The 12,109-nt window shown below is 39.5% G+C and overlaps 1 protein-coding gene across 44 annotated transcripts in view; it reads right to left on the bottom strand.

The window, feature by feature from the left end:
* NRCAM (neuronal cell adhesion molecule) overlaps nucleotides 1–12,109 on the bottom strand; it is a 307,399-nt gene that overhangs the window by 93,702 nt on the left and 201,588 nt on the right. The window contains exon 1 of one of the 44 annotated variants that reach the window (XM_050785153.1): nucleotides 2,454–2,938. The exons of 41 other annotated variants lie outside the window; for them this stretch is intronic. The gene's annotated coding sequence lies outside the window, so the exon portion shown is untranslated. Of the gene's footprint in view, nucleotides 1–2,453; nucleotides 2,939–12,109 lie in introns of those variants that run through there. 2 more of the 44 variants (XM_050785193.1, XM_050785180.1) reach the window with 2 other exon arrangements.

Below are 12,109 nucleotides of genomic sequence, written 5' to 3'. Positions count from 1 at the left end.
TTGCTTCAAAGCCAAAACACTAATTTACCAGATGAGCACTGACCATTCAAGTCTTCCCCATCTCCCACCTAGATTACAGCAACGAACCTAGCTGGGCTCTGAGTTCGGGCCCTTCCTCACTGTAGTCACCCTCCTTCACAGTGCTGATTAATTTTTTCTACAAGGCCTTCTCTGGTTAAATATTGGGAGTAGCCATATGTGATCCCTCAAATAAAGTCTAATGTATCTTTAAACAAGTACTTAAAAACCTCAGTGATCTGGGCTTAATTTATCCTACAAACCTGACTTCCTTTTATTTCCATATAACCATTTTTTGGTTTGATGATTCATTTCTGTTTTTCTTTCTTGTGTCAGTCCTTCGATATGCCCCAAATTTTCCTGCCTTCTTGTCTTTGATTATTCTATTTCATTTGCCTGGAATGCCTTTATCCACCATATTTTCTTATCAAAGTCCAATTTATTTCTTATAGATCAGTTAAAAGGTCACCTCCAGGAAACATTAGCTGATCACTCGAACTAGAAGTTATTTCACCACCACCCCTGATTCCCTGAAATTCCTTGCTTTAAACATCACATACATAGGCAGATATATATTAAAAAAGAGACTGTGTACACATATTGTATACATGCTCTCTATTCCTCCAGGCAAGGATTTTGTCTCTCTCATCTTTGTAGCCCTCTCCCACCACCTAATACAGCCTGCCTTGCATATTGGAAGTGTCCATTGCAAAATGGAGAGCATGAGCACAAACATATTAATAGAAGATTGATATCCATCCCACAGCAAACTCCTACCTGAAATGATAGGTTTAATTATGTCCTCTCGTTAATGAAGAGAGGAGGGGTGACCAATGACTCTCTCAAGAAGGTGGGAGGGATGTTATTATTATAAACTGGTGTACCTCCCAAAAGTTGAAACACTGAATTATTTATGTAATTTTTATTTGTATAATTGTATATTTTATGATGTCCATCTTTTCCAATAAACTGCAATTCTCCTCAGGGCAGGGATGGCATCTGTCCTATCCCCCACTGCATCCTCATAGCCCATCACAGTGCCTGGCACATGGTAGATAGTAAATAAATATTTGGATAAAAAAAAATAAATGAAAGGAGAAAAGGGGAAAGAAAAGGAGACTTTACAATCTTTGAAGCTGAGGTTGCATTTGGAGTCTGACTATGATCTATCCAAGGCTGTATTTATATTTATATTGCTTGGTTTAAAAACCAATCTTTTGTTAATATGATCAAATTAGTTGTATGATCATGTCTGTGTGTGGAATAGTGCTTAAATGTCAAAAGGAAAATGAAATAATCCTAATAACATATTTTATTAGCAATCAAGTTCTGATTTGAACATGATTAAAATTGTAGTAGGACACTTCTTGCAAAACAAATGTTAAAATAATATGCCAGGCCAGTTGTGGTCACGCCCATAATCCAAGCACTTTGGGAGGCCGAGGCGGGTGGATCACCTGAGGTCAGGAGTTTGAGAACAGCCTGGCTAACATGGCGAAACCCCGCCTCTACTAAAAAGGCAAAAATTAGCCAGGCGTGGTGGTGGGTGCCTATAATCCCAGCTACTTGGGAGGCTGAGGTGGGAAAATTGCTTGGCTGCAGTGAACCAAGATTATGCCACTATGCTCCAGCCTGGGTGACAGAGCAAGACCCCATCTCAAAAAAAAAAGAAAAAAAGAAGATGCTAAACATAAACATTATACTTACATAAATATTATTTTGTGAATAAAACATCCATATTATTTGGCTTCATTTAAGAGCCAGGAAATGTCTTTCCATATTATAATATCCAAACATTCATGTCCGGTAAGCATTGAGACGTAGGTACAGAAGCTCACTCAACCATTTCTGAACAAATACAAACCAGACTATCTTTCTGTGAGTGCAAAGCACATCTAGATCATTTAGTCAAATTTAATTAGGTCTCTCATGAGTTTTCGGTTGAAACACTGATTTTCAATTCACATAAGCTTTAGGGAAATTAAAAATAAATGTAACAAATGGCACGAAAACATGCGGATCTTACATATTATACATATTAAGATAAAGCGAAAGAGCCAGACTCTGAAAACGAAAATGGTTTGTCTGATTTCTGTGTCATGCTAATGGAGATTACTGGACTTAAGTGCCAAGTTCTCCAGAAAGGGGGAGAACTAATATACTTTCCAATAGATGTACTAATAAATTGTAACACCTGTAAGATCTTAAACAGCTACATACAATTTCTGTTGTAAGTTCTTCATGTATTTTGCCTGGATGCATTAACTATTCACCCTCCAATATAGAGAAAATCATTAGACAAATTCATATAAAAGAAAGTATCAATCAACCTCTATGCTTTTTCAGAGTATACATGGAGTAAACTATTACACATCAAATCACAGTGTTTTATAAAGAAAAAAATTGCATTTTTAAGAAAAACTGAAAGTACTTACTTAAAGAGACATGAGTAAATAAATCCTCATACTGCTGGGAGGTCATGAACTACGATAACTGAAGATGAGGGTTCTCCTCAGAAGTTTTAAGTTAAACTGTACCATTAGCCACAAATCATCTCTAGCGTAGGTTCTGTTAGAGGAGGACGAAGCAATGGTCCAGCCCATCCTCTGGCTCCTGCTCATGGAAAATCACCCACTCCTGTGACGTATGCCCTTATAGGTGAAAATCCAAATGCCTAAGGACACCATTAAGTCCCTAGCACTCAATCAAACTGAAAATCAAATAGAGCTACAGAAGACGTAGCTTTCTCTCAATGAGAGTAATGTACTCTGCACACTGCACCAAGAAAAATCACTGCTTTGCACTCTCGATATTGACGTCAATGCCTTGACTCAGTAGGAGCCCATCTGCCTTGTACTTTACCTTGGAAAATGATGGTCACTCTTCATTAAGTGAGAATCATGAACTAAAACTAAATTGTTAATGTAATTATACTACATTGAACAAAATTCCAATTTGAAATAGCAGCACGATTTTTAATCAAGGCTAAGGAATATGCTAGTGCAATATAGCTTACAATGTACAAAAAATATTTGCCATAGACATTTTAAAGCATGATTGAATGAGATAAACGGTAGGTTTGTCTTCTAAAAAACAGATCACCCTGATACTTAAAATCACACATATTGCTAAAAGGACTGAGAGTAATGATAAACAGCAGAGTCTTTTCATATCTCATTTAATTTAACTCCATTCAAAGCAACTTTTCGTATGTTACCTATAGAACCTGTGAAACAGAAGGGGGAAAAATCCCTTCTTTAGTAAACTTTTGATCATTAGAAAAGAAATGCAATTCAAGGTTCCCTTATTTCTTTTGCCTCAAATTCATATTAAACCACAGAGCAAATATTACCCTGAATTACTTACTATGTATTTCAAAAGAAAACCCGACAGTTTTGACAAAGGATTCACATCAAGCCTGAGAGAAACAGCTCTCCTGTTGCTTACTTAAGAAGTCTTATCTTTAGAAAGAAAATAAAACCTTTCTTTTTCTCTCAAATGAAGGACAAAATTCTTTTAATTTAAAAAATCAGCTCTCTACCAGAATTCGAAGACCATGCATTACTCGCCATTTCATTCTGCTATATTTGGGCTTTTCAGCATCCCAGCATGGGTGGGTTCCATGCTCTTTGAACACATAACATGATCTACACTCTCCAAGTAGATAAACAAATATGCTTATGTGACTAGATGCCTTTTGACACACTAATTATTGCTCTGATGCCTCATCAGTGGCTTGCCTCATTGACTGGGCAACTAAGTGGGTATGATACCATCTTGACTGTGAAAGACATTTTTCAGCAGTCAACTTGGGGACGGTCACTTTTTATATTTTAAACATTCACCATAAGGAAGAAGCACACAAATGCACATCTCTGGCCCGTGCTGTGCTTTTCTTTTTTTTTTTTTTTTTTCTTTTTTTTTTTGAGACGGAGTCTCGCTCTGTCGCCCAGGCTGGAGTGCAGTGGCGCGATCTCGGCTCACTGCAAGCTCCGCCTCCCGGGTTCACGCCATTCTCCTGCCTCAGCCTCCCGAGTAGCTGGGACTACAGGCGCCCACAACCGCGCCCGGCTAATTTTTTTTTGTATTTTTAGTAGAGACGGGGTTTCACCGTGGTCTCGATCTCCTGACCTTGTGATCCGCCCGCCTCGGCCTCCCAAAGTGCTGGGATTACAGGCGTGAGCCACCGCACCCGGCCCGTGCTGTGCTTTTCAATCACAGATTTTGAGTCTGAGACTGTGGAGGAAAGGTTAGCGAGAAATGGACAATGATGACTAATAATCAACACATCAACAGAGTCACAGTTACGTCTACACCAATACACAATCATGAGTGCACCTCAGAAAAAAGTAGTCTGGGATAACAGGACTATAGAGATGATAATGATCAAACAAGACACACTGTGCGAAGCTTTAAGGATCATGTTTCTAATTTCCTTCAGGTCCAAAGGAATCTTCCATAGTAGAGCCTCTACCAGGAATGTAGTAACTAGAACCTGGAATAGTACCTAAGGAATGGTGAACAAAGAACAGGTGGTTTTTACCCAAATAACAGATAATGGAACAACACCCTGATAATAGCTCAAAATCTCTACTCCTCAGAGCACTATAACTAATGATCTTATTTGATATTCATAAAAACCCCAGAAAACAGAAACACAGGTATTTCTACCTATTTAACAGACAAGAAAATAATCCAGTCATGATGGCCACCATTCACTGAGCCTTTTCCATGTGCCAGGCACAGCGATGAGTCTCCTCCAGGCATTAACTTATCTTCCCAACAATCCCAGAAGGTAATTTCTATTACATTTCTCAACTTACTGATAAGGAATTCAAGGTGTAGGATGGTGTCACCTGATTAAGTGTCACGTGATATGTGAAGTACCAGATCTACAGCTCCAGTTCTGGAAGGTTCTGGAGCTTTTAGCCATCTCACACTGCCACACCCCGAGAGGTCCCTAGTGTTTCCCTCCCTCCTATGTCCTCTTAATTTGTAATTAGTCAATAAGCAAACAGAATTACCAAGTTTAGTTACCCATATTAAAAAAAGAAAACCTCTAACGGTTTCCGAATATCTATGGAAGATCTTCACAATATTGCCCATGGCACAACTTTAGGAGCTTCTTCACACCAGATTCCATGTGAATAGGACCCCATGGACTTCTACCACATGTGGGCCCTGGCCTTCTAAAGGAAGAACAATTTAAGACAATGTAGACAAGATGTATTTTAAAAAGCTAATTTTAAAAGTAGGCATTGTGTGCACACAGTACAATATTCATAAAGTACAAAAGACCATAGAATGCAAAGTAAGCAACCAGCAATCCCCTTTCTCCCGGAGGAAGCAGTCATTATTACCAAGTTTTGTGAATCCTTCCAGAGAGAGTTCAGGCATAAAGAAACATAAAAAATATATTAAGCAGGCTGGGCACGGTGGCTCACGCCTGTAATCCCAGCACTTTGGGAGGCCAAGGCGGGTGGATCACAAGGTCAGGAGATTGAGACCATCCTGGCTAACATGGTGAAACCCCGTCTCTACTAAAAATAAAAAATAAAAAAAATTAGCTGGGTGTGGTCGTGGGTGCCTGTAGTACCAGGTGCTTGGGAGGCTGAGGCAGGAGAATGGCGTGAACCCAGGAGGCAGATTGTAGTGAGCCGAGATAGTGCCACTGCACTCCAGCCTGGGCGAAAGAGTGAGACTCCGTCTCAAAAAAAAAACAAAAACAAAAACAATATATATATATATATATACATACACACACACACACACATATATAATACACACACACACACATATATATATATAGAGAGAGAGAGAGCAATAATTTAAGGACATTTTAGATTTAGAAAATTATTAAAAAGCTTTTGGGACACTGACATTAGATTATCAAAAATACCAAGGTCTTTTTGAATGAAATCTAGTTATTTGCAACACACATGATCATCTGAATACAGGATTTTTCACATCTCTTTTACTTAGCACAGCAGTAACAAGAAAGAAAAGAGAACAATATGAGGCAATGATGTAACTGAGAGATCTAAGACAAACGATAAAGCATGGTTAATGAAAAGCTCATGTGTGTTAGACTAATAGCAACCCTGACCGAGGATAACACCTGTTCCACACTTTTCAGGCTTTTCCGGCCAGCTATCTGATGACAGTTGTCAGGATTGGCTTCTGGGATGAGAGAGCTGATTGGAAAAGAAAAGATGGTTGGGGAAAAAGAGGAAGGAACTAGTTCTTTGCAAAGGAAAGGGAATTTCCTTCTTCATCCCACCTTCCAATCCAATCACAATTCGCTAAACAGAGTGGGGAAGGGACTGCTCCACTCTGAATGCCTGCCATGCTCACAGTCTTTCTTCTGCATTGACCTCATCACTCTGACCAATGCAAAAAGAATCAGGGTGGGTGTTCAGCCTTTGTCTGAACAAAGGCAGGGAGCCATGTAGAGCCTGTGAGTTGACTTGGCTGCTCGTGAGGCACTGAAGAGTGACCAACTAAGTGGTAACAAATTCCTTTCTCATAGAGAGGGTGAATGTGAGACAGAGAGAGAGAGTGAGTCAGTGGTTTGGAGCAGCAACAAAAGCCAAAGGTCAAATAGAGGCAAGGCAGTAGGAGCAAGCATGAGTAAGCAAAAGATATGAGGCATCGAGTGCAGAATGAAGCCAGTGGGCGGCAGAGGATCAATAGAAACAGAGACAGAGAAGAGTTGAGTTGTCATAACATCAGCAGAACACTGGATACGTGATAACAAGCATCTTCTACTCCTGCACTACAATCACCAGGCCTCTAAATCTCTTGGTACCCCCAAAAATGTTCCAATTATCTGTGAAGTTTGCTACAGTAGTGACTGAGGTTGAGACATCTTCCTGTCTTTTTCCAGTCTTGTGTATTCTATAACAAACTTTCATTAATATGTTAGGTAGACTGTTGCATTGGTGGCCCCAGGAAGCACCTTTCCCAGTATCCATGCCCTTGCATAGTCACCTCTCACAATGGCTGTGGGCTTGGCCATGTCACATGCTTTGGCCAGTGGGATTTTTAGCAAGCAATATGTGAACAGAGGTGTGATGACCATGTGCACACTGTAGCTTATCCTCTTGTAATGTTCCCTCTGGGAAGTACGAGCCATACTACTGATGATAAGAAGCTAGTGGAAAGAGAGGCTGGGAGATGAGAGACCATCCTGAACTCTGGCCCCAGCTGAGCTCCCAGCTAAAAACAGCTGAGCCAGTGACTTTTTAAACTACATGCAACAGAAGAACCATCCTGCCAACCCTGAGGATTATGAGAAATAATAAACTGTTGTTGCTTTAAGTCACAAAATTTAGGAATGGTTTATTATAGCCATAGATATCTGCAATAATGAATTAAGATAAACTGAGATTGGCTGTTTCTTGCAACCAGAAACATACTAACAGGCACATTTAGGAGGACTGATGATCCAAATGTGCAGGTCTCACGGCTGAACCTAAATTAGTAAATAGTGTGGTAATGTAGACTTCTCTTCAAAACGAATCTATCCTTTTTGGTTTTTCTAGATACTTCTCCATATATATGTTGGTGCAGCCAAAGGGCACATACTTAACTTACATTTCTCACACAAACTTATAGTCAGAATAAATAGAAGGTGGTTAACACTGACCATTATTTTAGCATAATTGTAAATTATGTCTAATTTATTGTCTTAGGCATTATATTAATTTATTTCTAATGTAGAATAGCAAAGATTAAGGTAGAGAACAGGATGAGAGAGTCCAATATTGTTAGTCTACCCCTCCTACTTTCCCATCTCCATGGATCATACTAGAACTCTGACTGAGCTCGCCTCAGCTTCTATTCTTCTCACTGTCCCACAAGACAGGCAATCTGGGGAAAGCAGGGAGGAGAGAGGGGCAGGCCAAACCACAGGGACAGGCCTCTTCCTTCCTCATAAGGTCCACTTCTCAGCTGATTCCCTTCAGATTAGAAAATAGAAACAAAGTTCCATTTAAAAACAAAAATGGAAAGTAGGAAACTGCTCTAAAAGTGAGGTCTGAGAAATGAAAATTTAATTCTGAATATGGGTCTTCAGAGCAACATATTCAGAAACATTTGTAGAGTCACTGAAACAAGCTCTAGCTGTATTTATCTTCCTGTAAACTGAGATTTCTACAAATACCACTGAGAAGATGTAAAGATTGGAAACAGTTTATTAAAAACTTCAGCAAAAAAAGGCATAATTGTAAATTATGTCTAATTTATTGTCTTAGGCATTATATTAATTTATTTCTAATGTAGAGTAGCAAAGATTAAGTCTACAGGATGAGAGAGTCCAATATTGTTAGTCTACCCCTCCTACTTTCATGATATTAATATTCTAAACATGCTATACCTTATCCACTTGTCAAGAAAACAACACATGGCAAAATGGCAGCCATTTAATAGTAAAAAATAGCATTTTGAAATGCCAGGCAGGCTAGCCACTTTTGAAAAATATTGTGTCAGATTTCAAAGATAAACCCCGCTATGCTTGCTGAATGGTATGAACCAGTCAAGGTAGGGATGCAGTGCACAGGTCAAAATCTCAATGTGTACTCCTTTCCTAATGAGTGTGAAGGGTAGTAATGCAGTGAGAAGACAGAGCAGGAGAGAGAATTAACCTCATGGTAGAAGTCCATGGGGTACTATTCACATTCTACTCCAGTAAGAAATTAACCTAGAAGTCTCAATGCTTACATTATACAGTTGATACTTCTCCTGTTCTGTTGTCCAGTGTGGGTGTGCAGGCACCTCTGCTCGAGGCTGACAGAGGTGCCACCATTTTGTGATGCTGCATCTTAACAAATGTCTTCCAAAGTCCATGCTCTCTTGCTCTTACCTTCCTCCAACTAGAAGTGATACACACATCTTTTGCTCACAATCCATTGACCAGATATAGTCAATGACTCCAATCACCCGAGAGTCTGGGAAATGCTGGGGTGTGGGTGGAATATTTAGTGAGCGCTAGTATTTCTGCCACAGGGAGCATGGGCTATTCACAATCAATCTGAAGTGCTTTTTCTGAAAAGAGTTTCAGGGTGACATCCTAGAGGATGGCCATCTTATTGTTTCATTTCGGCGATTAGTCAGGGAGCAGGATGATGATGATGATGATGGGCTGTGTGGGTGCTAGCTGGTTGAAGCTACCTCCTCTGTCTTCCTCCCAGATGCATCTATGAATCATTCTTTTCTATAACTTGTGCTTCCCCCAAACAAGGGCCTGAGCATGTGGGTTGGGGAGGCAAAAGGCCCAGATTTGCCAAACTCAAAGGGTATCACTCCCAACATGTCACAGATTTCTATAATCTTCCCAGCCACATTTCAAAATACATTCTGCCAAGGTATCCAGGCTCTCTGTAATCATAACAGAACCAGGAAAATGAGAAATAGAGACGGACATGACATGAAGAATTGTATTTTCCACTTGCTATCAGTGCAGGGGAAGGTATATTTTCACAAACCAAATAGCTGAAAATTCTTCATTCCAGCCAGAGGCTGTTCCATATAAAGAACAAATTTCAGTCACTTACTGATATGCATGTTGTATTATAAAGAACTTGCCAGCAAAACAGCAGAGTAATGCATGAAATATTTAACTCCTGGTGCATTTAATTTTCTTTATACAGGCTATGTGAATATCTGCCTTTATAAAAAATAATCAACGAGTGGCCATTTGTTTGTAAGAAAATTTATCAGGTTTACCCCAAAGAGCATCCCTCTCCCAGGCATTTAGAATATAAATCAGTTTCTTGGAAGTTAAATATTAACTCCTCAGGAGACCATGTCCTCTGTGAAAGGTAAGTACACAAAAGCATGAATGTTAGAAACAACATTCTCTGTACTGTGAGATTTAATCAACCCAACAATTTAAGAGCTTTGGAACATTCTGCTGTCTCTGCTCAATTCTGCTGTCTGTGACTTCTCAGGAACCACTTTTTCTATAAAACCACACTCTCTTTTCACCACCACTTAAATGGACTCCATAGAAAGAATATATTCCATTGTGATGATTTGAAAGACATGTCAATTCAAAGAGCAGTTTAGGTAGAAATAGAGCGACCATACAATCCACAATTCCACTGCTCGGTATATACCCAAAAGAAGGGAAATCAGTATATTAAAGAGATATCTGTATTCCCAAGTTTGTTGCAGCACTATTTATAACAGCCAAAATTTGAAAGCCATCTACATGTCCAGCAACCCATAAATGGATAAAGAAAATGTAGTACTTATATATAATGGAGTACTATTTAGCCATAAAAGAGAATGAGGACAGGCTCAATGGCTCATGCCTCTAATCCCAGCACTTTGGGAGGCCGAGGCAGGTGGATTGCTTGAGCTTCGGAGTTCAAAACCAGCCTGGAAAACAAGGCAAAACTCCATCTCCACAAAAACAAAACAAAACAAAACAAAAAATAAGCTGGGCATGGTGGCAAGTGCCTATAATCCCAGCTACTCAGGAGGCTAAGGTAGGAAGACGGCTTGAGCCTGGGAGGCAAAGGTTGCAGTGAGCCAAGATCGTGCCATGGCACTTCAGTCTGGGCAACAGAGCCAGATCTTGTTTCAAAAAAGAAAAAAAAAAGAGAGATCCTGTCATTTATAACAACAAAATAAGCCAGGCATGGAAACACAAACATCACATGTTCTCACTTATTTGTGGGATCTAAAATTCAAAACAACTGAACTCATGGAGGTAGAGAGCAGAAGAATGGTCAACCGAGACTGCGAAGGGTAGTGGGAGGGTGGTTGGGGTGGAAGTGGGGATGGTTATTAGGTACAAAAAAAATTAGAAAGAATGAATAAGACCTAGTATTTGATAGCACAACAGGTTGATTATAGTCAACAATTTAATTGTACATCTTAAAATAACTAAAAGAGTATAATTGGATTGTCTGTAACACAAAGGATAAATGCTTGAGGGGATGGATAACCCATTTTACATGATGTGATTATTATGCATTGCATGCCTCTATCAAAACAACTTATATACCCCATAAATATATACACCTACTGTGTAGCCACAAAAATTAAAATTAAAAAAAATTTTGAAGTTTTTTAAAAAAGAAAAAGAAAAATAAAACCAAAGAGCGGTTTGAAATGTCCTCAGGTAGAAGTATTTTTGGCCAAAGTATCTAGCCTCCTAGAAGAGTCAGGACAGAAGAGCCTCTGGTTTTTATCAAAGTTGCTTGATAAGAATGTTAAACCTAGAACGACTGCCTCTCTGTGTCTTTTCAGTTTAATTTTCATGGACAATTTTGTGTGAGTAAACGGAGTATTTATTTTCTAAAGATAAATATTTATACCCTCTGGAAAGAAATATGGGGAGTAAGAAAAAAGTGAGATAAGGAGGACAAAGAAAAAGCAAGGAAAGAAGAAATGTCATGGAAGTAATACATTTCCAAGTTATGTTGTGCTTATTCTTATCATTTTTATTCCGAAATTGTGGTAGTCCACAAATAAACTGGGCTAAAAATACTTACAAAAAATAATTTCTTTAAATATATTAAAGGAATCACAAAGATTTCAAAAAAGCTTTACTAGAAGATTCCCTGTAAGGGATTATGCTTTGAAGGTCTCTAAGGTCTGCCTTCCTAGACTTAACACTGAATTATGAGAGCCAAATCTGCTCTAATAGAAATGGAGTCAAATAAACCAGCCACCAATAATGATGGTCACTGAGATGCCAGCACAGAGGGAAAAACCAAGACCAGAAATGGGAAGACAGCTAAAAATTAGATCCTTTGGGGCTGCTGGTTGTTGGGTCTAGGCACAAGCAGGAATGGGGAAGTAAGGACCAGCCACAATGTGCTGTCTCAACCAAGGGAAGAATGAGGTGAGCAGGCCATGCAAGTTTGCCCAGTCCCCTCTCAGAGAGGAGTGGGCTCAGGACTCTCAGCTGAAGTTGCGCAGTGGGTTCTGGGTGGCATCACTTGCTGCACCTGTGTCCAGTGGGGCCAAGTTGGATAGTACGAGAGGCAACATTCTGGGGAGAAGGTGATTCAAAAGTCTGGCAGAAGTGAGCTATGATCACATCACTACACTCCAGCCTGGGTGACAGGGCAAGACT

Source organism: Macaca thibetana, chromosome 3 (assembly GCF_024542745.1).
Source record: "Macaca thibetana thibetana isolate TM-01 chromosome 3, ASM2454274v1, whole genome shotgun sequence".
Taxonomy (NCBI): Eukaryota; Metazoa; Chordata; class Mammalia; order Primates; family Cercopithecidae; genus Macaca; species Macaca thibetana.
The sequence above is the reverse complement of the archived record's forward strand: the minus strand, read 5'-3'. Positions and strand labels throughout refer to the sequence as shown.